Here is a 27,184-nt window from a genome sequence, read left to right on the forward strand (position 1 = left end):
GTGAGGGTCATAGACAGGAAGCATGGATATCCTGGTCACTGGTGATAAGACGGAATCACCCTCTGCTGGCTAGCAGAGATAAGAGACATTCCAAAGGTGGATAACTCCAAGCGGGAGCCAACCATTGCAGAAGCGGTCACAACGTGGGAGCATCCTTCTGGAGCAAGGGATCTGAAGTCCAGCTCATCTGCGTGCCCGAGTGTGGACACACTCAGCAGGTACCATCATCCCATACACGTGCACCATCCACCTAGTGGGCAGCGCTGTCTCACACTTGGGTGGGGACTCTTGGGACTCTGGGAATAAGGTGTGGGGTTAAAGCCCTGCGAGGCGAAGGGGTAGTTGTACCTATTAGTGTTATAGAGTGTTAAGAGTTATACCTGTGCCCGTAAATGTTATTGTTTTATACACAGTGTGTGATGTTATTGGGTCCTGTGAGGGGTTCCTCCCACTACGCTCCGATCCCTCACAGGTGAAGGCGTTGCACCAAGAATATTGAGTTATATCACCCCACGATCCTCGTGGCAGAGGCTTAGGCCCCTGTGAGCCAACAGGTAAGCGCAGCATCAGTAGCATCCATAGCGTATACCTCCAATCTCACTTAGGGGTGGGATACATGGGCTACACATTATTGTGTATGTTATGTAGCCCCCTTTCCCCCATACCTGGAATGGAACTACCAGTACTGCTATTACCTGTTTGGCCACCAGAAGGCCTGAGCCTCCGTCACTGGGAGCCTGAGGTGATATCTCATTCGTCTCGGTGCAGCGCCTCCACCTCCAAAGGATCCCAACGTGGTAGGATAAGCCCCTCACAGGACAATACCAATAATAACCACACACAGGGTATATGACAACTGATTTTACTGAACTGAAGGTAATAACCTGTACCCCACAGTATATAGTCCCATGCACGCAACCCCAATACACCAGTGAAGTGTCCCCCAAAGTACATAGGGTGCTTGGTACCAATACGCTGATGTCCTTTTCCACCAATGTCAGGGCCTACCCAAACGTGTAGGAGATAACGCTGTCGCATGGAATATTGGTGCACTGGTTGAGGTATCTGCCTGGGGCTTCAGCACCCGGGAACTGCAGATTTACAAATGGGATCCGCTGATCCAGCGACTTTGTCATACGTGATGGCGTCGGCCTCTGCGTTGGGTGAACTCCTGTAGGAGGGTCTCACCTTTAAGAGTCTCTGTATGTACAGTAGGTGGTCTGATCCCAGATCACAGGCCGCAATCACCGCGTGGCTTCTCACCAGTGCTATACCATGACTGTAAGCAGCTACTGTGGAAATGTCCCAAAGCTTTCCTTGTAGCAACCAAAATCTGGTGTGAGCCAGGGCCTATCTGGGGCCTACGGGAGAGATATGGCCTAGTCCAGGGGAGCACTGCTCCCTGGACACTACCTGCTTCGTTGAGGTCCCTCTTCAGACTGAAGCGCGAGGTCTGAGCGCGCCAAATCAATCAATGACGTTTAAGGGTCCCGGGTTGTACTTGAGATTGAACTGATAGTTTAACAGTGCTGCTAGCCATCGGTGGCTTGTGGCATCCAGCTTGGCTGAAGTTAAAATATAGGTCAACAGATAGTTATCTGTCCGGACCTGAAAGGGGCCTCCGTATAGGTACCGTATTTATCCAGAGACATCTTCAGGCCTTCTTTATTCAGTCTGTCTAATACTTTCAATAGTTGCTCCCCGTGCTCTTCTAGAATCTTCCTGAACACGATAATATTGTCCATGTAGACTAAACACTCCCGGGATTCATATAACCGTCTTTTCCATCAATCATTGAAAGGTCGCCAGTAGCCCCGCAAATGCCTTGTGACATCCGGGTGAACTGATAGAAGCCGAGGGGACAGACAAACGCCGTCTTCTCCTGGTCATCAGAGCTCATGGGTACCTGGTAATATTCAGTCCTCAAGTCCAGCACGCTGAACCACTGACTTTTTAACAGCGCGTTGAGGAGTTCTTCTATCCTCGGAAGGTGTATTGATCGGGGATGGTGCGGTTGTTCAGAGTCCACTAGTCTACGCACAGGCGTACTGACCCATTCTTTTTGCGCACCACCACGATGGTGGAGGTGTAGGGCCTACAGGATTCGGTCACAATGCCCGCCATCTCCATTCCTTTCAGAGCCTCCCAAACGTCTTCCACATCTCAGGGAGCGATGCGCCAGGAACGCTCCCGGAAGGGCATGGTATCCTTCAGGCAGATCATGTGCCGGGTGCTCTGGCTACAACCCACACCCATCTCACTGATGGAGAACACTTCCCGACGTTCCTCCAGTTTGGCACTTAGCCGTTTCTTCCATTCTGCCAACAGGGTCGAGTCCCTGAAATCAAACAGTAACCTAGCTGGCTGGTCTTGCACGGCAGCGGTGTTCACCCGAGCCAGCTTTTCGACGGGTAAACCGAGATATATCCGGCCCAGTCTTTGACCTTGGTTGAACGGCATGGTACGTGGCGAGAAATTCCGGATAAGCACCGTAATCTTATCCGGGATTGAGGATGTCCATGCTCTTAACTCGGGCACTATCTTATACCCTCTCCGGAGGTCTTCGTCTGCCGTGCTTTCTAGATAGAAGTGAGGTGTAGCAAGATGGCCCCGCATCTTGTGAGCCTTCTGCGCATGCGCAGGTGTTTCTGCACATGCGCGGCTAATCCTAAAAAATGACGGCGCCCTTACCGACATTCCGGCGAGGAGCTCCGGAGACCAGGTCGCCCCTCCAACTACCCGCAACCCCCGGCACTGGCCGAGCGCACCCTTGAACCTCCCCAGCAAAGGTAAGAGGGAGCACACGGGGACCAAAGAGGGGACGTGGCTACAGTGAAAAAATGTGATTAATACTATGTCCCCTTTTAATTGGTTTACCTTTCTTTTTTCTGTACCCCAGAAAATGTACTTCTAAATAAACAGTTGAAATAATTTTTGTATATGTTACTTCCAGACACAATCAGTTGAAGATTAGTGGCCCCTCCTGCCAGGGTTAAAGCTCACCCTTCCCCACTTTTTAAGAAGCAGGGTTTTCCATGTTCCTGTGCAGGACAGGTCTATTAAGGCCATTCTTCCTCCACTGCAGAGATAAATGAGAATGTTTACAGGTAGTGTTAGGACCTGCATACTGGTCATGCTGTGAAGTGGCTGCAGGCTTTGGCCAAAGGGTTTAACTAAATGCCCGTTACACATGAGAATACTAACATTAAAGTATTTAACTATGTATTTTGTCACATTGGATGTAGCATTGGGTATTTTAGTCTTTTACTCACAGACACAGCACATTCATTTACATTGGATAAAAATCAAACAATTAAAAAAAAGACTTTCTTGGATCAATATTTATATTTCCATACAATATTCAATGTTCAAAGAGCATACACATTTCATTGTTCCAGGTGAAAGAAAAAGCGCTACTCTGTTGACTCACCAACATAGAAAACACGAGAGTGAACAAAAAAGAGATAAAAGAAACAAACTGCAGTGTAATATGTTACAAAAGTTTTATATTGGACACGCATAAAAATACACTTACAAGCCGTGAATTCTGTTTTGCTTATCTCACTCATCGGTACTGGCGCAAGCACTTCTGTCTGAAGCTCCTGTTGCTACTGTAAACAGAAATAAAAGTGTTGGCTTTTTGTAAGTTATACTTCAGGTTTTTTTCTCAACATATATTATTTTTGTTGCATTCTTTGACAAACTGTACTGTAATTTCCACCCAATGACAATATATTCTCGATAATACTTTTAAAGACTGACACAAGGCTTGCATGTTTGGAATCTTTAAATTACATTGATGACAAATAGATGATTAATGACCCATATTTAGATGTGTAGATCATAGTTTGGGGTTGCACTTTCATAAGCTGCCCTAAGCTTTACCTTTTTGATTGTGCAAATATTAGCCATCTTGCAATCATTTATAAACAATTTTCTGACTTGAAAGAGTTTCCTATGTATCATTATAATAAAGGAGAGACATAAGGATCAGTTTTAGGGAATGATAGGCATTTGTTCACCTGTCTCTTTTCTGTTCAGCTGGTATCGTTTATGCATAATACAGCTTTCATTCTTCTGTTTATTTTTATTGGTAGTTGTATTTCTCATTCTACAGGATGTAATTATCATTTGTACATCAGATAAGCAAAGCTAGGTAGTTTATAGGGAAAGCAGATATTTCTATAAGAAGTTAGTTAATTATATAAAGTATGATGCAGTATTTTTTTACTGTTACAGACTTTAATACATGTGATTTGCTTATTTGTCAGACCTATGTGAATAAATTCCTGGTATAGATCAGGGTCATGCTTGTCAACAACAATACAGTAACATTTGTAAATCACTATATTTTAGTTGTACCCAAAAGGACTTTTGAACAGGCCTTCAAGTCTTCAGGGCTGCAGGACACTGGACTTTCTAACGAATTGGTATCGTATCTAACATAATTGTAATACTGCGATTTTGCATGTGTAACGGGTATTCCACCCCACCCAATCTCATATATAGTGTGGGTGAGTAGAACATGTAGTGTTACCGGTGTGGTGCGTATACCTGCAGGCTCACAGAAGGTCTGAGCCTCCGCTAATGAGAGCCTGGGGTGAATCCTCTGGAACGTTTCTTGGTTCAGCGCCTCCACCTATGTAGGATTCTAGGGAAGTGTAGAATGACCCTACATAGGAACTCAATCAGAAACCACACACACAGTGATTTATATTATAACTAATGACTTTACTACAAAGAATAATAATAACCTGTGTCCCTCTCACGAGGGGACACTGACAGTGACGTCTCGCAGGACGATTCCCCGACACCAGGTGATCCCACCCAGTGTCCCAAGAACCCCACCCAATGTCCCGTACTCCTACAGAGATAGTCACTGGGTGACTGCGCAGTCACTAAACCTCTAGGCCTGTTGGTGCACATGTGATGACATAATACCTGCCGAGCACTCCGGTGCTCGGGTCAGCAACAAGCTTCTAAAAGGATCAGTCGAGCGATGCCTCCTTCTGATCCTCCAACCGAACTCCTGCAGACAGTAACACAGTCTCTGTGGACCAACCGCTTTCCGGGAACAGCAACGTGACACACCCTGCACTATAGGCCGTCCCTATAGCACAGCATCCTTAAGTGGCTTAAGGGTCAATCTCCTAGGGCATTCGGGGTTGCCTATCCTACTTGTACCCACCCTACTCATAATACGGGCCCTGGGCCATGGATCCCCGGACTGGTTACCGCTATGAACCCCCCCCAGTTGCCTCGTACTATGCGCAACGCCGGCCTGGGCAATGGCTCCCCGGATTGGTTACCGCTATGAACCCCCCCCTCGCCTCGCCACTCGCAACACGGACCCTGGGCTATGGCTCCCCGGACTGGTTACCGCTATGAACCCCCCAGCTGTCTCGTGCCACTAATTCACCTAAACGCCTGCCGCAACGCTCTGCAGACTAACCTAAGCCCCCTTATCCCTGGCTATCCCCCAGCTCTGACTACCATGAGTGACAGGGTCCCTCTCTGAGACTATCCCTGGCAACACTCACTAACCTGGGGGAATACAGGGTTAACTAGGGCCTTAGTGCAGGGAGTCTCCGGCTCCTGCACCCTACCTCCTTCCTTCCTTGGGCTCCTGACTCTGACTGAACGTAGCTCCAGCCCGCCAAATGTATCCACTTGCTCCAGGACAATCCTTCAGCCCTATTGGCTCATATGAGGCACCTGGTGCCTCCCTCGCTAAGCACTATGGGAATTGTAGTCCCTGGGCGCCTGTAATAACATTGGGGCCGCATGCGTGCCTTTCCTACACCTGCACTAACCCCTAATGGCTGCCGCGACCTCTCCCTGTCTATCCCTACTCTCGCGCGACCCTCTAAAGGCTGGCTGTATTCCCTACCTACTTCTGCGCATGCGCGACTCTCTTGGCCTGTTCCTGCCCTCGCGCGACTCTCCTGGCTGGCTCCTACACTCGCGCGATCACTGCGCATGCGCGAGTGGTGGAGTAATGGCGGCGCCCTGCTCTGCGGCCGCCGGGACCTTAGAGACGCGATCGCGGCCTTAGCAGCGGCCCGATCGCGTCCCCGGCAACCGGCCGCAGGCAGGAGAAACCGCGCTGCTCCCTGCTCCAGCCCCCACCCTTGGAAGCAGCCGTCGGGGTTTTCAGTACCCGCGATCGAGCTGCGCCAGGGAAGGGGGGTCTCCAGGGAGAAAAAGGTGACCTGGCTACACTCTCCCCCTGGTGAAACACCAAACGCCCTCGCTTGGGGAACGACATCACATGGCACAATTTTACACAGTGAAAAAGGGCATGGCATAACCCGTACACTTAACAGATCGGCTGCAACATCCATGAAACCTGACACATCACACCCATTATTACCCGAGGCCAGCTGAGTATCAGCTGCTTGCTGAGACCATTTGTGGGGTGCCCCTAACTGATCAGATGAGGGTACCTCACTTTTGCGTCCGTGAGCCTCCCCGGAGTGAATCTCGCGGAAAGCACACCCTGGAGTAACAGTCACTGGTTCAGTGCTACTTCCTCCCCCTGGTGGAAGGAATAGCACAGTGTCCTTCACACCAACCTTTACTTGATCATCCATGGCCTGGAAGCAGCAGGCCAGGCGGCCAGGACCTTTCCCTCGGTCCACTACTTGACGAATGGGCCGCTTCTTCTTGGACGCAAAGGAGGCAACTTCTACTAGCTCCTTTGCCACATAGTCCTTGTCCCTACATACGTGCTCAGCTTCCACTGAGAAGCGAGAATTGGACACTGTCTCTTTACTCAAAGTCTCTGCTTCACCTGGCAGGGGGTAAAGAGTAGACACCTTACCCCTGCGGTGATTCACAGTGGCCAACAGGTCCTCGGGGACGCTGTCAGTTTCCACCTTGGTGGTATCGGGACCTGTCCCCAACTCTTCTGGGACAGTCCACTGACGGACTCGAACTTCGGGAGCGTTGGATCCCAGTCCTGGGACCACTTGTGTCGGAGCACACGGGCTCACACTCCGCTCAGGAACCATAGCTTTGGCCTTCTTCACGGCCACCTCCATCGGAGTCTGTGGGGAACAAGGGAGTTCCTTACCACTCTGCTGGCTGACGATGGGCTTCCCTTCTTCCGGGAGGATCAACGGTAGACACTGGTCCACTCTCATCTCGGGACAGCTACCTTCTAATGAGGACACCTCCACCAGGACGCGATGCAGAGGGGAGCCCTTCGCCCGGGCGACCAGACTTAAGGAGCCATCGTGCTCCGCGGTCACCTGGAGGCTCACCCCCGACACCCCTGGGGCAGTCGACTCACCCTGGTCGTCTGTAGGTACTGGTCCCACGCCTAGGACCGATGGTACCTCTGTAGTAGGTTGGACTGACCATTGTAGGGCACACGGGCCCACAGCAGGATACACCTTTTCCAGGGTACACGGACCCACAGCAGACTCTGTATCCTCTGCATCACCGCTGGGGTGGTTCGCCGGTAGGCGCATCGCCACCGATGGGACTTCCACCTCTTACCCGGAAGATATCATGACAGTATCCTCCACAAGGTAGTCACCAGATCCTTCTGTAATACAGCCAGTGGTTGTGGGTACGAAGCTGGCATGCTCCGGTACCTCCACTGCAGTCGCGCTCTTCTCCGACAAGGGTTCACTTGGCTCCTTAGCTGGCTCTGTAGGCTGGGGTACAATAGACTTCAATAACCGCACACCGCAACATTCACAGTAGGACCACCATGTCAATGTCTCTCTAGAACAGCCGCACGTGGGGCTAAAACACTGTATGCCCATTTCTCCTTCCACCTCAACGGTCCTGAAGTCGAGGGGTCCTTGAGCCACGTTGGCTCCCTGAGCATGGGCTTCTTGCAGGCAGGAGCATATGAAGAGAAGAGAATCTACTCCTGGCGCGCGCCAGGCCACATACCCACTAGGGTGTATCCCTTGACAGTCTATCTCGGTTTCCTGCTCAGAAAGAAAATATTCTATGTCTACGACAATGCCCTCCTCCTCCTGGTGAACAGAAGGGTCTAATGGCTGTTCACGGTGCTCACTCCCCCTGGTGGAATTTAAAGGAGGGGTGTGCTCTATCACTGAGTGGCTCGGGCTCTGCACTGAGTCACTCACATTGCGGGGCCGGGGCTCTGGTTTTCCCGCCAGTCCCGGATGGTTTTCTGCAAAATCATTCTGCGCCTTGGGAGCGGTATCACGTGCACGCATCTCACTTGGAGGAAGTTGCCATGGCGCGGGGTCAGCGTATACTAAAGGGTAACCCTCAGGAGGACACCCGGGCATAAATAACATGGACGGTGACTCGGACGGGCATATATCCCTTGAGGATGACACGACAAAAAGCCGCGATCTCCACGGGGACGTGGAAGCTGGCTCTAAGTCTATAAGAAGAGCGTGCTGCCATCCAGGGATTTTACGCATATGCTCATAGATCTCATCTTCAGATATATTGGCGGGAACGCCTTCTAAGGCCACCACACGACGGGGACTAAGATTATTTATCCTCAAGGCCCAGGCGAGGACCTCATGTCCAGACTTGACAACCATGGTGGAAAAAAATAGGACTTGGACAATTTAGAAAAAAAATGGAACAGGGCACCCCAGGTCTATCTCAGCAGCGCCTCAAAATGTAACGGGTATTCCACCCCACCCAATCTCATATATAGTGTGGGTGAGTAGAACATGTAGTGTTACCGGTGTGGTGCGTATACCTGCAGGCTCACAGAAGGTCTGAGCCTCCGCTAATGAGAGCCTGGGGTGAATCCTCTGGAACGTTTCTTGGTTCAGCGCCTCCACCTATGTAGGATTCTAGGGAAGTGTAGAATGACCCTACATAGGAACTCAATCAGAAACCACACACACAGTGATTTATATTATAACTAATGACTTTACTACAAAGAATAATAATAACCTGTGTCCCTCTCACGAGGGGACACTGACAGTGACGTCTCGCAGGACGATTCCCCGACACCAGGTGATCCCACCCAGTGTCCCAAGAACCCCACCCAATGTCCCGTACTCCTACAGAGATAGTCACTGGGTGACTGCGCAGTCACTAAACCTCTAGGCCTGTTGGTGCACATGTGATGACATAATACCTGCCGAGCACTCCGGTGCTCGGGTCAGCAACAAGCTTCTAAAAGGATCAGTCGAGCGATGCCTCCTTCTGATCCTCCAACCGAACTCCTGCAGACAGTAACACAGTCTCTGTGGACCCCAACGTGGGTCCAACCGCTTTCCGGGAACAGCAACGTGACACACCCTGCACTATAGGCCGTCCCTAAAGCACATCATCCTTAAGTGGCTTAAGGGTCAATCTCCTAGGGCATTCGGGGTTGCCTATCCTATATAGGTAGGTCTTGTACCCACCCTACTCATAATACGGGCCCTGGGCCATGGATCCCCGGACTGGTTACCGCTATGAACCCCCCCCAGTTGCCTCGTACTACGCGCAACGCCGGCCTGGGCAATGGCTCCCCGGATTGGTTACCGCTATGAACCCCCCCCCTCGCCTCGCCACTCGCAACACGGACCCTGGGCTATGGCTCCCCGGACTGGTTACCGCTATGAACCCCCCAGCTGTCTCGTGCCACTAATTCACCTAAACGCCTGCCGCAACGCTCTGCAGACTTACCTAAGCCCCCTTATCCCTGGCTATCCCCCAGCTCTGACTACCATGAGTGACAGGGTCCCTCTCTGAGACTATCCCTGGCAACACTCACTAACCTGGGGGAATACAGGGTTAACTAGGGCCTTAGTGCAGGGAGTCTCCGGCTCCTGCACCCTACCTCCTTCCTTCCTTGGGCTCCTGACTCTGACTGAACGTAGCTCCAGCCCGCCAAATGTATCCACTTGCTCCAGGACAATCCTTCAGCCCTATTGGCTCCTATGAGGCACCTGGTGCCTCCCTCGCTAAGCACTATGGGAATTGTAGTCCCTGGGCGCCTGTAATAACATTGGGGCCGCATGCGTGCCTTTCCTACACCTGCACTAACCCCTAATGGCTGCCGCGACCTCTCCCTGTCTATCCCTACTCTCGCGCGACCCTCTAAAGGCTGGCTGTATTCCCTACCTACTTCTGCGCATGCGCGACTCTCTTGGCCTGTTCCTGCCCTCGCGCGACTCTCCTGGCTGGCTCCTACACTCGCGTGATCACTGCGCATGCGCGAGTGGTGGAGTAATGGCGGCGCCCTGCTCTGCGGCCGCCGGGACCTTAGAGACGCGATCGCGGCCTTAGCAGCGGCCCGATCGCGTCCCCGGCAACCGGCCGCAGGCAGGAGAAACCGCGCTGCTCCCTGCTCCAGCCCCCACCCTTGGAAGCAGCCGTCGGGGTTTTCAGTACCCGCGATCGAGCTGCGCCAGGGAAGGGGGGTCTCCAGGGAGAAAAAGGTGACCTGGCTACACATGTATAATAATAACAACACAAAAAAGGCGGGATACACTGCTCAACAGTAATGAATCTGAAGAAATATATTGGTGATGCCCAAATAATACCAAGTGAGGTGTGTGGGTGCTACCTCCGCAGAATAAGTAAATAAGAATACTGAAAAGCAGGTCTGTGATGAGGGTCACAGGCTAACCAAAATTATTACGTTGTTGGTGCACACCTGGGAAAAATAGAACATAACTTTTATTGAATATAATTAAACTAAGATGGCAATATTAAAATGAACCAGCGCATTGTAACACTCATGCACTGAACTGAACTGAAAGTGTCAAAATAAGTTTAAAAACCAGTATAGATAAAAAGCTCAATTAGTAACCTGTTGTGGCTCTATTCAGACTGGCTAGTAATTCTATATGAGTAAATAGTTAGCCAGTAGGGTAAATACTCCAAAATGCCAAAACATGACAACAGAGACAGGGATATGTGAAACCTTATTAGGTTTAAAAGCCACACCAGTCCCCTTCTAACTGAATATTCATTAAATGAAAGGATATTGCTATACTGTATAACCTGTGCATAAAGCAAATGAGCTGGATGCAGGAGCAAGGGTAAACGCTAGCCTGACTATGAATATCAGATGAGAACAAGCCGCCTGCAGCTGGATGAAACACTGTATAGAATAAAGCTGCATTAGCTTCCTCAGTTATTGAAATACTAGCTATCCTCAGTTATAGAAACAATGTATCATTGACATTAAAAGATCATGCCCCTAATGGCTACTGCTGCCGCTGGAGGAAGGTACATAATAGGTGAATTTCTATGTAAGAATAACATTAGTAACTAATCCCTAGTCCTAGCGATACACAGCGATATCATGCTGCCTCGGCCTGAGCTGTAATTGACTTCCTGGTTATGACGTCATAGCATTATGACGCCCAACGTGTTTCGCTCGCATACGGAGATTGATTAGGTGCGGAGTAACTGATAGTAGGGAGAAGTAGCTATTTTTTAGCTTACTTAGGAATTCGCCTATTATGTACCTTCCTCCAGTGGTCAAATGATGGCCATCATACTGGCAGGGGTAAGTACAACTTTTATTTACTATAGAGTGGCTTTTGATTGATTTTGAATGGGCAAAGTGCTATTAGCCATATATAGCTAATAGGGCTTTTGCCCATTACTGTGTATGGTAAGGGGAGAGTGGTTGTTGGGGGTAGAGGGGTGGGTAATAGGGTGCCCATTGGTTGTCAATGTGGCTATCTGTGGCCTGTTGAGGGTCCTAATAGGGCTTTTTTAAATTCCTGAGTGATGGTGGCGGGGAGAGGGGGGTTTGATGGCAGTAGAGGGGGTGGGTGACAGGGGTAGTTGCTCCGTGGTGGTTAGGGCTCTAAGGGGGGGTAGTAGAGGGAGGGATTAACCCATTAATTACCTTAGTGGTAGTGTAGCATGTGTAAAATTGGTGTTACATATCTCTCTCTTTCTGTGCTGTAATCCCTGTTAAGTGGGCAGGTTTGCCAGTAGTCATCATGGAGGTTTGCCCTCAACCCCTGTGATGTGCAACATGTAGCAAAGGAAGTGACAGCATGCTCTGTGTCCACTGTTTGTGACACAGAGGTGGGTCTTTCTGGAACCTATATATATTGCACAGCACTTCCAAAAGTTAGGTGTTCAGTCAGTAGTTCCAGGTCTGCAGCAGTTCAAGTCTGTCTGTCAGAGAGTCAAGTGCAGTGTGCAGTGAGATGCAGAGAGTGACAATTTGGCATATAACTTCTACTGATGAAAGTATGGACTTTTACTGCATACCAAGTGTAGCCCTGTGTAAAATTGGTGTTACATGTCTCCTTCCTTCTGTGCTGTAATCCCTGTTAAGTGGGCAGGTTTGCCAGAAGTCCTCATGGAGGTTTGCCCTCAACCCCTGTGATGTATAATATGTAGCAAAGGAAGTGACAGCATGCTCGGTGTCCACTGTTAGTGACACAGAGGTGGGTCTTTCTGGAACCTATATATTACGCATCACTTCCTAAAGTTAGTCTGTCAAGTGTGAGTCTTAGGGGAGAGGTGGCAAAAATATACCTGGCTGATTAAAGAGTCAGGAGGGACCTTCCTAATGAAGTGCAGCTACAAGATGTGCGGCTAAGTGTCGGCCGCTATGACGGGCAGTCTGCCATGTACCATGCAAATAAAGATGCCCTTGTTCAAGAGACCCTTCTTGCCTGAGACTGGAGTTATTCAGCAAGAAGATGCACCCAGGAGTTCTCTTCCAGAAACTCCTTCCTGCTTTCGTGGGGATCAGGAAGGGATGGAGGCGCTGTACCAACTGTGAGTAGAACTCAGCACTACCTCATACGCCTGTCATGGTGAAATCCCCACTACCAACGAGCGGGAGACTCAGGAGTCCTGTGAGCCAGCATGTGCACACACTACACTGAGATGTAACTGGGGGCAGATTATACACAGAGGGGCCCAATATGAGATTGGGGGGGCCTTGAACCGTTACAGTAGTAACATCAATGCTACTAGAATAAGCCCCTTAGGCCCTTGTTCTGTAAGGAATAATGAGTGCAGATGATGTGCTATCGCATGAAAAGCCCCATTTACTTTAATGGGGATTTCCCTACGATAGCACGTCATCTGCTTTTATCACACCTTTCAGAATAAAGGCCTTTGTGTTTTGTTTGTGCCTGTCTGGCAAGCGCAAAACTAATAGTGCCTGACCCTGTGTGAGTCTTGCAAGAGGAACACAGCTCAGTTCCTAAAGACATTTTTTTATTCTTTTTATATACAGTACATACAGCAGACCACTTTTCCCTTTCCTCTCTGTCTTTTCTTTCTCTATCTTTGATTTGGTGCAATTTGAGTGAACATGGCTGGTGTGTACAAATGCCAAACAAAAGTAGCCCTGATGTCTTAGTGTGAGGAGAGCAGTATCCCTACATTGGGAAGAACTAAAGAGGAGCTGTTTCAAGCATTGCTAGAGAGTGATACAGAGCAGGAAACTACAATGTGCAAGGATGAGCAGAGCAGTGGAGAAGAGGACATCTGTAACCTGGAAATTGCACAATGGTCAAGTAACCTAGGACTGTTGTATTCAGAGACTTCCGCCTACTATGGACATTTCCATGCAAACGGACCTAAAGCACGTTGGAAAAGCAGATGCTGTAATGTTGTTGCAACTCGCCCTCCAATTTTAGCAACAGGCTGCTGAATGACAAGCTGGCAGATGCTTCAGAGTGAAGACAAAGGCTCTAACAGGAGATTGCATCAGCAGAGAGTCCAGCATTTCCATACCCAATCCATAGCATTTTCCTACATTGGAGAAAGATGGGGACCTGGACCCCTATGAAAAAAAAACCTGCAGCCCTGTTATCATTGGGAAAAGTATGTAACCCCTGTGTTGAAAGGCAAGGTCTAGAAGTGTTTCCTGACCTTCCAGCGTACTGCAACCAGGATTATGAGGCCATCAAAGCTGTGCTGTTAAGATATTTTAATACTGTATTACCCCTGAGGTGTACCGGAAGAAGTTCAGAGGCCTGCAACGGGTGATAACAATGTCTTTTCGGAGCTTGTGGGGTGCCTGATCACTTTATGCAAGCAGTGGATTGGTGGACTGGATATTTAAAGCTTTGAGGATTTATTAATACTAATATTATTATATACAAGATTGCATAATCGAGGAGCGGTATTTAACGCTGTGCCCACCCAAAGTGAAAGAGTTGGTGATGAATAGGAACCCCAAGTCAGCCACGGAGGCTGGAAACTTTGTGTAACAGTGAATGTCTCAGACCAGGAAGCCGACCCACAGGGCTGAGGCAGGATGTGAAGATTGACCACATGCCTCAGAACTGAGTCCTGACAAAGTATTGTGAAGTCAGGGACACAGGCCAAGATCAAGACAGACGGCATGGTTCATAGTCAGGGTCACAGGCAGGGATCAAGGGAGACGGCAAAGGTTTGTAGTCAGGGTCACAGGCAGAGATTGAGGCTATTGCAGAGAAACAGGCACACATGTAGACTCCAAGGGAACAAACACCATGCTTGGGCATTGGCTGGCTGCAAATGGCTTCCTTATAAATGTCTACGACAGGTGTAGCCAGTTTAACAGTCCCCATCTTAGGTCAGGGCAAACAAGGTCACTTCCTGGTTTTGGCCATCTTGGTAAAGGCGAGGTAACCTCTGATCTGGGCCATCTTGGTTGAGGCAATGTTAGTATCACTGGGATGCGTTAGTGCCGAAGGGGAACAGCCACAATGGTGCATCCTGACAGTTCCCCCCTTCCAGAAGCAGACTCTGAACGATCCACTGCGGGCTTGGAGGGAAACATCTCATGGAAGGCTCTGACCAAGGCAAGGGCATAAAAGTTTTTGGAGTTTACCCACGACCTCTCCTCTGGACCATACCCCTTCTAGTGCACCAAATACTGGATGCCCAGCATGATTTGCGAGAGTCTAGGATGTGCCGAATCTCAAACTCCAGATAGCCCTCAACTGGACGGGATGGCGGGGGGGGGGGGCAGGTACTGGGGGGAGAAGGGATTCTGGACCAATGGCTTTAGTAAGGATAGTTGGAACACCGAGGAACCCTCATCTTGGGAGGAACAAGGAGCCTAGTCGGAGGCACAGGAAGATCTGTAGGGTTGTCTGACTAAGAAGCAATGATCTGCTGCATATGTCCCAGAGTGATAGAGGAGATGATATGTGCCTAAGGGATAATGGGTCATTTTTCGAGGTTCTCTAGACTATACTCCTTCATGGCTTTTGTTTCACATTCGGAGAGGGGGTATGTACGACCACAGGGAGGAATGGAGCCTAGAAGAAAGTCTATGCCAAATTAATAGGACTGATGCGGAGGAAGTTTCACAGCTTGTCGTTCGTCCCTGATAGGATTAGAATTTCAGAGACAGATGTTATTGTGATCCCCTAATAAACAGTCTTGACCCGAAATTGGCTTTCTTACCTCAGTCGGGTCCATGGCCCAAGCAAAATGTGACGGTGCTCATCTCAGACCAGGAAGCCGACTTGCAGGGCTGAGGCAGAATGTGGAGATTGACCGCAGATCTTGGCACTGAGTCCTGACAGAGTATAGCGAAGTCGGGGACACAGGCCAAGATCAAGGCAGGCAACAAGGCTCGTAATCTGGGTCACAGGCAGAGATCGAGGGTAGTGCAGAGAAACAGGTACAAACATAGACTCCAAGTTACAGTAACAAACACCTTGCTGGGGTACTGGCTGGTTGCAAATTGTTGCCTTATAAAGGCCTAGGATAGGTGTAGCCAGTTTAACAATCTCAATCTTAGGTTAGGGCGAGAAAAAAAATCACCATATCTTGACAACAATAAAATACACCTTGGAATATGAATAATAAATTATAATAATAATAATAAATTATTATTCATATTCCAAGGTGTATTTTATTGTTGTCAAACGGTTTGCTGAACACCGAGTTGATTTCCTCTTCTGCGCATGTGCCGCGCTGTTGCCTGCCTCTGTGGTTGCCAAGTGAGGTCTGAATCATTACTGGCAGACGCAGTTACTCAAAGCAGAGCGGGCGCTCTGACGTCACAGAAGGGCCCGCGGGACCACGCCGTCATGCTGCCTGACTGATCGGGAAACACAGTGAGGTCTGCAGAGGAACCTGTGTACTACTTGCGAGCAAAGGACAACCACTCCCCAGGATCCACTAAGCGTATTGACGCTATTTACAGGACATTGAGACTGTGGCAGAGTCATCAATTATCTGGCATTTTACCTACCTGTAGGTGGAAAGGAGAGTGAAGCTCTGGTGGTTCCTGGTTGCAGACGCTGGTAACTGCCACTCTGTGGCTCTATGCTTGATTAATCTACCTTGATGTACGCATAACCTTGAAACACCTTATATATAAACATAGTTTATTACATTTTTCATGATGAGTGTTGTGCGCTTTGTTTGTTTTTTTGCTCTGGGATTAATTTGCTCAGTGCTGGGCTCAACCTAAATATACATATTTCCCATACGTCATTATCAGACATGGGATCCACCCATTCACACACACCTTTTTTAAGGGGGAGGTGTCATGATAGAGTGATGTATGTGTTAAATTGTGTGAGCAGTACAGCAACCAAAGGGTTCACTTTAATTTTAAAACATCTATTTTTCTTCTCTAGTGCAAAATCGGGCTTGAGCAGTAAGATAATAAAACAATTCAGAGTGAACCATGTTTACATTGAAGTGACTTGTGACATTGTACGGATATATCAGAGATCTGATCTTCAAAGCAAAATCCTAAAACCATTCCTGGGACCATAACCTAGAGCAAAGGTGCACAAACTGGGGGGGGGCGAGTCCCCCAGGGGGGGGCACAGGATTTTCTTGGTAAGTGCAAAATGATTTATTCTTATTCAATTAATCTAAAAGTGCAATAATAATAAACAGTGATATTAATGTGAAACAAACGTGCAGCAGTTAAAAGAGCTCAAAGACACAGAATAAACAAAAAATAAACTGTGCACTGAATGAGTGAAAATATAAAATGCCAATATAAATATATGTGATACTAATTACAACAATAATTTGTGAAAATGCATTATAGAAGATAAAGGAAATTAACGTAATAAAACTTGTGACAAAGTGAATAGTGATATTGAATTAGGATAAATACAATAACATGTCATCACAAATTGGGAGTCTGCAGCTGATCCCGGTGGATGGCTCAACATCACACCAAGGAACATACAGGAAAAAGCACACAGCGTGCGACTCTTATAGGGTTAATAAGTATTTTTCTTATATTGTAAATAATGAGTTTTCAGATATGGTGATTTTTTTTAGACTAGATAAATGACGTCATAATCTTAGTTTTTCCCGTCCTATATAAAGGACACTACTTCGGTCCTAAATTTTTAACAGAAGTTTAGTGGAGAGACACATTCAGATGCGTGACCTCGCGCTATACACACATACCACATGACTTGGGAGTAGATGCAATTAAAATGTATTTCCAGAAAGATATGATCTTCATCCATTAAATGGAGAATGTTTTGAAATCCATTCAATATACTGTATCCTCTCTCATAATTACTTTTTGTTCCTGTCCAGTTCTATGTGCAGGTTTGCGAGACTGCTATGGGGACTCGTTTTGCCCCCAGTTACGCAAACCTGTACATGGGTTTCTGGGAACAGGAATGTATTTGGTCCCATAACCCTTTCGCCTCCAAAAGTATTTTATGGTGATGGTTCATAGATGACATTCTATGTATTTGGGACGGAGATAAGGGTCTTTAGAGCCTTTTTAAAGTACTTAAATAATAATCACTTTAATCTTAAATTTACTTTATTTCTGACGCCTCTGAAATAGATTTTTTGGATTTGCACATAGAAACTGCACTTTATAATATTGTGAATACATAAGCTTTCTTTAGAAAGTAGATTCCAATCATTTGCTTTTGGCCTCAAGTAACCACAAAAGGTCATGGATTGACAACATACTGTTGGGTCAGTTCATGCGCCTTAAGAGAAATTGTGGTCTGGATACCGATTTTAAACTCCAGTCAGATCAATTATTTGATACATTTATGCAAAGAGGCTATAGCGAGGAGTTACTTTCATCGACCCTGACTAAGGTCAGGGAGATGGATAGTAAATCCTTACTGTTGAGTAAAGATAAAAATCTTATATCAAGTAGGTTTAATGATAGCACCATCATTTATCACACATTTTAACTCAGGAAGTAAACTAATCCAGAAAATCATTAAAAAACATTGGAATATTTTGACCAATGCCCCAGTTCTAGGACCCGATCTTGATGTGAAATCAAGTTTTATCTTTAGGAAATAATTTGGCTCCTAGTGACATAGGACTGAGTGTCACCAAGATAGTTGATAAGTCATGGTTGGTTTCTAATCCTGTGGGTAACTTTAGTTGCGGAAAATGCCGGGCTTGCAGTCTTCTACATGGTGACAGGAAATCTATTAGTTCTACTGTCACTAATATTAATTACCCCATAGAAGACTGCATTTCCTGCAAAACTTCATATGTAGTCTTCATGTTGGAATGTCCATGTAGACTCCAATATGTGAGCCGAACTAACCATTTTTTTGAAAACTAGAATCCTAGAACATGCTAGAAATATCAGACTGGGCATGTGTAAGCATAGTATACCTCGATTTGTGCAAAGTGAAGGTGAAAGAAACGGCGCTAGCTCTATTAGTGTGCTCTTGTGTTATACAGTGAGTTAATAATAAAATCGAATGATTATAAAACTTTGTGACGTGATTCAATAACGTGCAAAACAATATAAATGAGTTCAAACCCCCTGCTCAAAACCCAGCTGGTGGGGACTGGTTTCACTAGTCCCACAAATCTTCACTCTCCAACTGCAATCCAGGGGGAGCATAAAGGGAAATAGAACAAAAAACAAAAAACAATCTAAGTGCAGACAGTTTTTAAAAGATGTATAAATTTGTGTTCTGTCTTGGCTCCTATGTGTTGCCTACTTACAAGATGTAAGTCAAAAACGAGCGGTTTTGACACACAATGGTCTCTGCTAGGAGGATTTCTTTAACCAGGTAGTGGGATCTCCAACTCTCAGCTCAGCAGCAGTGTATATGTAAAAGAAATGATACCATAGTGCAGACCAGTAACAATAAAAAACTCAACTTTATAGGGTAAAAATAAACACTTACAATAAAAACAAGTGGTTAAGGCATGTATCACATTGATAGTGATTGAGGAGAGAAAATGGTTAGCTCCAGGCTCACCCGCCTCCTCCGGTGTGACTGTGTGTGGACCACCGCTCTCTGTGACCTTTCACCTCCACTGGTGCTCGCTGTCTCGCCGGTCTAGTCCCCTCGTAGATCCCCTCTTGTGTGGGCTATTCGGCTCCCTTTGCTGGGTATATACAGGAGTATACAGGTGCTGCAGAGGACTTGGACTCCAGCTCTCTCACCGGTCAATGGTCCCGCCTTGCTTGCTCCAATGCGTCACTTCCGCTTAGTCCCGATGCGTCACTTCCGGTCGCGGCTGTGTGAGTGTCAGCTCCCAGATCTCTCCTCTCTCCTCTCAGGGCGGCTACCACTCTACGCGTTTCGCCAGGTGTGTGGCTTCCTCAGGAGTGTACCGCCCCCTCCTCTAAACTATCTCTATATACCTTCCATAATTGGTTTTTAATTAATTAATCAATAAAACACTTGTAAAATCAATTGGTCTGCACTATTTTTGTATCCATATATATAAGGGAGCTCGTTATTCAACAGGAGTGGAATCCTAAATATATGAGGTTTGGCATGGTTTAACCTGTCATTAACCACACCTTGTGGGGTAAAGGGAACTAATAATTTTCTATGTTTAGAGGGAATGGGTGGTCCAATTAGATAATTGGTGCTCGAATGATGTTTTATTTCTTTGCACTAAGAATTTAGGCTCATAGTAGTGTGGTTAGAATAGTTTCCAAGTGGGACAGGTTTAAGGCAGACTTAATTTCTGTAATGTGATCTATATTATATTATAGCCCACCAGGGATGAATTTAAAGGGCATGGGTATGTTTTTTAGGGAGAGAGAATTTTTCCCGTGACAGGACTATGGGGGCATTACAATCACAATTGATATATATTAAAAAAAAAAAAAAAAAAAAAAAAAAGTAATTCACAATTAATCTCATACCACAGGTTGTACAATGTGGTACTTCAAAATTATGTAAAAAGTGGGGGAGCTCCGTCATATATATATAAACTCTCTATAGTATGGGAATACATATTAATATTATAAGGGGTTCCATAATGTAAGATTGGCATAAATAATTGCAGGACATTTACTTATTATTATAGCGCCGATACTATGATGGAATATAAACAACATGTTCATATCACAGACCAACTTAAAAAATACATACACATATATATGAGGGTGTCTATAAATATAGATACTAGTTTATACAAATGGCATAAAATCCTAAACAATAAACCTAACCTAGGGATGACAGGTAGTGTGTTACATCTTAGTTCTTATGTGGTTTATAATAAAGGATAACGGATGGCAGTTGCGCACTGTGAGAGAGAACAGCAGAAGGAGGAAAAGACAGAAGAACCGGTTAATTCAACACATCAGCAATTTTACATCTTATACAGGTTACAAGAAGGGTGCAATCTCGATTTCCATGTTGAGTCCCCTGGGTGAGAGTGTCCGCAACCTGTGAATCCAGAAGGTCTCCCTTCTCATGAGTTCCAGATTGCGGTCACCCCCCCGCCAGTGGCCCGAGACATATTCTATAGGTGTGTAAGTCAGACCTGTCGTGTCCCCCTGGTGCTTCTCCATGAAGTGTTTGGAGAGACTGTGAGTTAAAAGAGATCTCTTGATGCTACTCAAATGTTCGATAATCCTAGTTCTTATTGGTCTCTCAGTCTTCCCTACGTATTGTAGTTTGCAAGGGCACTCCAGGAGGTACACAACATGGTCTGACCTACATGTTAGACTGGATTCTATATTGAATCTTTCCCCTGTGTTGTTAGATGTAAACTCCAATTTGTTGTTCGATTTAAATTGACACGCTCTACATGTCTTGCATCCATGAAAACCTTTATTGGATTGTAACCAGTTCTGGGGCTTGGCTTTCTGTTTAAGGACACTGGGAGCTAGTGTGTTTTTTAAATTTCGTGCTTTCCTGAAGATGATATTTGGATGATCAGGTAGTTCGCTTCCCAAAATTGGGTCATTCTTCAGTATTGGCCAGTGCTTATTTATGATTTTCCTAATTTCCTTGGCTTTCCCATTATAGTTAGTGAGGAATGCAAAGTCTGATTTGTTCTTTATCGTTTTATCCCTTAATTTAGGTTTTAGAAGATCTTCCCTCTCCAGTTTATCTATCTTTAGTAGAGCCTCATCTATCTTTTCCTCCTTGTATTTTTTCTCTATGAATCTTTCCTTTAGTTCATTGGATTGTTGTAAGAAAGTTTCCCTCTCACTACAGTTCCTCTTAATTCGGGTGAACTGGCTTGATGGAACTCCGTCCATCCACCTCGGGAGATGGCAACTCGTCCGTAAGATGTAGTTATTTTTATCAGTTTTCTTAAAGAATGTTTTTGTTTTTATTTGATCGTTTTCTATATATATTTCTAGGTCTAAGAAATTCACTCGCCTGTCACTGTACTCGCTTGTAAATTTTAGATTGAGTTCTACATTGTCTATGCCTGTTAGAAAATCTTGTAACTTACTTTCTCCATTCCCCCAGATTAGGTACACGTCATCGACGTGGCGTCGGTTCATCGATGACGTGTACCTAATCTGGGGGAATGGAGAAAGTAAGTTACAAGATTTTCTAACAGGCATAGACAATGTAGAACTCAATCTAAAATTTACAAGCGAGTACAGTGACAGGCGAGTGAATTTCTTAGACCTAGAAATATATATAGAAAACGATCAAATAAAAACAAAAACATTCTTTAAGAAAACTGATAAAAATAACTACATCTTACGGACGAGTTGCCATCTCCCGAGGTGGATGGACGGAGTTCCATCAAGCCAGTTCACCCGAATTAAGAGGAACTGTAGTGAGAGGGAAACTTTCTTACAACAATCCAATGAACTAAAGGAAAGATTCATAGAGAAAAAATACAAGGAGGAAAAGATAGATGAGGCTCTACTAAAGATAGATAAACTGGAGAGGGAAGATCTTCTAAAACCTAAATTAAGGGATAAAACGATAAAGAACAAATCAGACTTTGCATTCCTCACTAACTATAATGGGAAAGCCAAGGAAATTAGGAAAATCATAAATAAGCACTGGCCAATACTGAAGAATGACCCAATTTTGGGAAGCGAACTACCTGATCATCCAAATATCATCTTCAGGAAAGCACGAAATTTAAAAAACACACTAGCTCCCAGTGTCCTTAAACAGAAAGCCAAGCCCCAGAACTGGTTACAATCCAATAAAGGTTTTCATGGATGCAAGACATGTAGAGCGTGTCAATTTAAATCGAACAACAAATTGGAGTTTACATCTAACAACACAGGGGAAAGATTCAATATAGAATCCAGTCTAACATGTAGGTCAGACCATGTTGTGTACCTCCTGGAGTGCCCTTGCAAACTACAATACGTAGGGAAGACTGAGAGACCAATAAGAACTAGGATTATCGAACATTTGAGTAGCATCAAGAGATCTCTTTTAACTCACAGTCTCTCCAAACACTTCATGGAGAAGCACCAGGGGGACACGACAGGTCTGACTTACACACCTATAGAATATGTCTCGGGCCACTGGCGGGGGGGTGACCGCAATCTGGAACTCATGAGAAGGGAGACCTTCTGGATTCACAGGTTGCGGACACTCTCACCCAGGGTACTCAACATGGAAATCGAGATTGCACCCTTCTTGTAACCTGTATAAGATGTAAAATTGCTGATGTGTTGAATTAAATGGTTCTTCTGTCTTTTCCTCCTTCTGCTGTTCTCTCTCACAGTGCGCAACTGCCATCCGTTATCCTTTATTATAAACCACATAAGAACTAAGATGTAACACACTACCTGTCATCCCTAGGTTAGGTTTATTGTTTAGGATTTTATGCCATTTGTATAAACTAGTATCTATATTTATAGACACCCTCATATATATGTGTATGTATTTTTTAAGTTGGTCTGTGATATGAACATGTTGTTTATATTCCATCATAGTATCGGCGCTATAATAATAAGTAAATGTCCTGCAATTATTTATGCCAATCTTACATTATGGAACACCTTATAATATTAATATGTATTCCCATACTATAGAGAGTTTATATATATATGACGGAGCTCCCCCACTTTTTACATAATTTTGAAGTACCACATTGTACAACCTGTGGTATGAGATTAATTGTGAATTACTTTTTTTTTTTTTTTTTTTTTTTTTTAATATATATCAATTGTGATTGTAATGCCCCCATAGTCCTGTCACGGGAAAAATTCTCTCTCCCTAAAAAACATACCCATGCCCTTTAAATTCATCCCTGGTGGGCTATAATATAATATAGATCACATTACAGAAATTAAGTCTGCCTTAAACCTGTCCCACTTGGAAACTATTCTAACCACACTACTATGAGCCTAAATTCTTAGTGCAAAGAAATAAAACATCATTCGAGCACCAATTATCTAATTGGACCACCCATTCCCTCTAAACATAGAAAATTATTAGTTCCCTTTACCCCACAAGGTGTGGTTAATGACAGGTTAAACCATGCCAAACCTCATATATTTAGGATTCCACTCCTGTTGAATAACGAGCTCCCTTATATATATGGATACAAAAATAGTGCAGACCAATTGATTTTACAAGTGTTTTATTGATTAATTAATTAAAAACCAATTATGGAAGGTATATAGAGATAGTTTAGAGGAGGGGGCGGTACACTCCTGAGGAAGCCACACACCTGACGAAACGCGTAGAGTGGTAGCCGCCCTGAGAGGAGAGAGGAGAGATCTGGGAGCTGACACTCACACAGCCGCGACCGGAAGTGACGCATCGGGACTAAGCGGAAGTGACGCATTGGAGCAAGCAAGGCGGGACCATTGACCGGTGAGAGAGCTGGAGTCCAAGTCCTCTGCAGCACCTGTATACTCCTGTATATACCCAGCAAAGGGAGCCGAATAGCCCACACAAGAGGGGATCTACGAGGGGACTAGACCGGCGAGACAGCGAGCACCAGTGGAGGTGAAAGGTCACAGAGAGCGGTGGTCCACACACAGTCACACCGGAGGAGGCGGGTGAGCCTGGAGCTAACCATTTTCTCTCCTCAATCACTATCAATGTGATACATGCCTTAACCACTTGTTTTTATTGTAAGTGTTTATTTTTACCCTATAAAGTCGAGTTTTTTATTGTTACTGGTCTGCACTATGGTATCATTTCTTTTACATATACACTGCTGCTGAGCTGAGAGTTGGAGATCCCACTACCTGGTTAAAGAAATCCTCCTAGCAGAGACCATTGTGTGTCAAAACCGCTCGTTTTTGACTTACATCTTGTAAGTAGGCAACACATAGGAGCCAAGACAGAACACAAATTTATACACCTTTTAAAAACTGTCTGCACTTAGATTGTTTTTTGTTTTTTGTTCTATTTCCCTTTATGCTCCCCCTGGATTGCAGTTGGAGAGCATAGTATACCTCGACACTTTAAAATATTTAATCAGAGTGATTCAAGTGTAATGAGATTTAAAGGTATCCAGGTGGTGCATTCCATCAGATGAGGGGGTGATAGGCTGAAGGCTTTATCTAAACAAGAGATGTTTTGGATTTATCAATTTAAGACTCTGGCCCCTAGGGGCCTTAATGTGAAGCTTGATGTGTGGTTTTTGATTTAGGTTTTTATAGATTTATCATTCAATGAAATTTACTATTTAATCTTTGACCAATAACTGGATGATTATTTGCAGTTTATAATTGAATCTTATATTTATTGAGATTCAATGTTATTCATTATAGGTCTGTATATCTGATAATTCGCTCATTTTATATTATTTTTTAATTCATTAGGTGTTCTTTTTTTAATTATTGGTATTATTCTTTCCTTATCCATTGGGTTTGCTCTTATATATTTATATTTTTAGGTATGTTTATCTGATTTTTGTTCTATCTCCATTTTTCACATATTTCTTTTAAATTGGTTTACTTTATCTTGGTCTTTTTAAGTAACTTGAGACCTTTGTGTGTGTAATATATACTAACACTGCTTTCTCATTTCAATGTCCGATTCAATGGCATTTTTATAGTATTAAATATTGTTATCTGTCTATGTGTAATAAAAAAGATATGTAGTTTTAAATTGTAGGTATTTTCAACCTGTATAATGATTGAGGTAGTTAGTTAACACCTGTGTAAAGCTACATGCCGGAAAGTATGGGGTTTATATGCCATGAGTTTTACAACAGTGATTATCCATGACAAAGTAGTTTGGTCTATGAAACGCGTAGGATCGTTGTGGCTAATGTTTTGACACTGCTATCGAGTTTAACTGTCAAAGTGAACCACGGGACTTCACTGAATACTGCGTTGGCCGTCGCTGATCCGCGGCGTACCTCAGTGACATCATCGCTCCCGGTGTTGTAACAACAGCCTTGATATACCAGCTCTAGGCAAGGACAGCCGGAGCTTGACCGTGTGGGAAGTGTTTTGTTCCAGTTTAACTTACATGCGACCCTCTGATGTGTGGACTTTGCTTTAAGTAAAAGACTTACAGGACAGTACAGCAGCAGATGAAAGACGCTCCCATCCGGACCGGAGGCTGCACTCTGTGAGGAGTCACTGAAGCAAGCTACCTGCATCTATGAGTGATAACATGTGCCCTAAACATGCCCTGCTTATTTAACTAAACTATCTTGTACATACAATTCTTATTACTTTCATGAATACACCTTTTAAATACTTATTAACCCTATGAGAGTGGTGCGCTGTTCATTTTTCCTGTATGTTCCTTCGTGTGATATTGAGCCATCCACCGTGACCAGCTGCAGACTCCCAATTTGTGATTATAGGTTTTTGTATTTACCCTAATTCAATATCACTATTCACTTTGTCACAAGTTTTATTAGGTTCATTTTCTTTATCACCTATAGTACACTTTCAGAAATGATTGTTGTAATTAGTATCACATACAGTATATATTTATATTGGCATTTTATATTTTCACTCATTCAGTGCGCAGTTTATTTTTGTTTATAAGTGTGTAATATAAGTAATATGCAAATGTAACAGTCTCAAAGCAATGACATGTTAACTGCAATGTCCCAAATAAAAAGTCATCATCATAACAGTCACAGCACGTATAAGCACGTATAAGCGGAATGAGAGTAATGACTGTCAACGAATCACATTCACAACATTCTAACTGCAGAAAGTCCACTTCCCCTCTCTGTACAATAGACGACACTGAACTTCCAGTTAGGAAGAGTTTTTTTAAAAGGGAACTGAAAGAGAAAGTTCAAGTCAACAGGCTATGTCCCTAACCCTAACTAGTACTGCTCAAACTAAACACTTTTCTCACCTATATTAAATCTAAAATGTTTTTCTAGATTGGGTTTTTTGTGTTCATTCAATATTTTTTCTATTATCAAGGTGACCAAGGACTCCTTAGGTTAAGCCTTAAATTATTCTTGGTGGTGGCAGAATAATTGGGGTGTTGTGGTATGGTTTTTGGGGGCTTCATGCTCATTTTTAGTGCCCTGCGGGAGTTAAGTGAGTCAGCTGGTTAGCTGTGTTTTTAGTAACCCTTTCACACACACCCACGCACGCGCACACAGGTAGTGGTATACAGTACATAACAAGCTGTGGTAAACTTTGGTCCTCACAGTCAACTCTGTGGTGTCACATGTCATAGTTTAGGTGTCCCCACTTAGCATGATTTAGGTACTATTTAGGTTGGTTGGTAAATCACATTGTATTCTCCCTATGTCTAAATGTCAGATAAAGCTAACATAACACATACAGTATGTGCGAATGTCTGAATGTTTTCGGATTTGGTTCACAACATTTGTTTGCGTTTTTCTCTTAAATTTTACTTTTTCAACAAATTGATCAGAATTCAGCCAATATTGCCAGAATTTATCAACAATTTGCAGTGTATAAAGTGTCGCATAACTGTTAATATTTGTCCATTTTTGTTTTGTGAAACTTGCAGTTTGCGAAAAAATTTCAGTGAAAAAAAAAACTCTAGGGAAAAATCTCTTTATGTAAGTGTCCCCGTGAAGGGAAATAAATGGGTCATATTAGAAGATTTTCCCGGTATCTCGGAGTTGGCGGGAGATTGTCTCTTCTGGTTCAGTATCTTGCATCTCTGATCAGTTAATAAGGCAA

Source organism: Ascaphus truei, chromosome 1 (genome assembly GCF_040206685.1).
Source record: "Ascaphus truei isolate aAscTru1 chromosome 1, aAscTru1.hap1, whole genome shotgun sequence".
Lineage (NCBI taxonomy): Eukaryota > Metazoa > Chordata > Amphibia > Anura > Ascaphidae > Ascaphus > Ascaphus truei.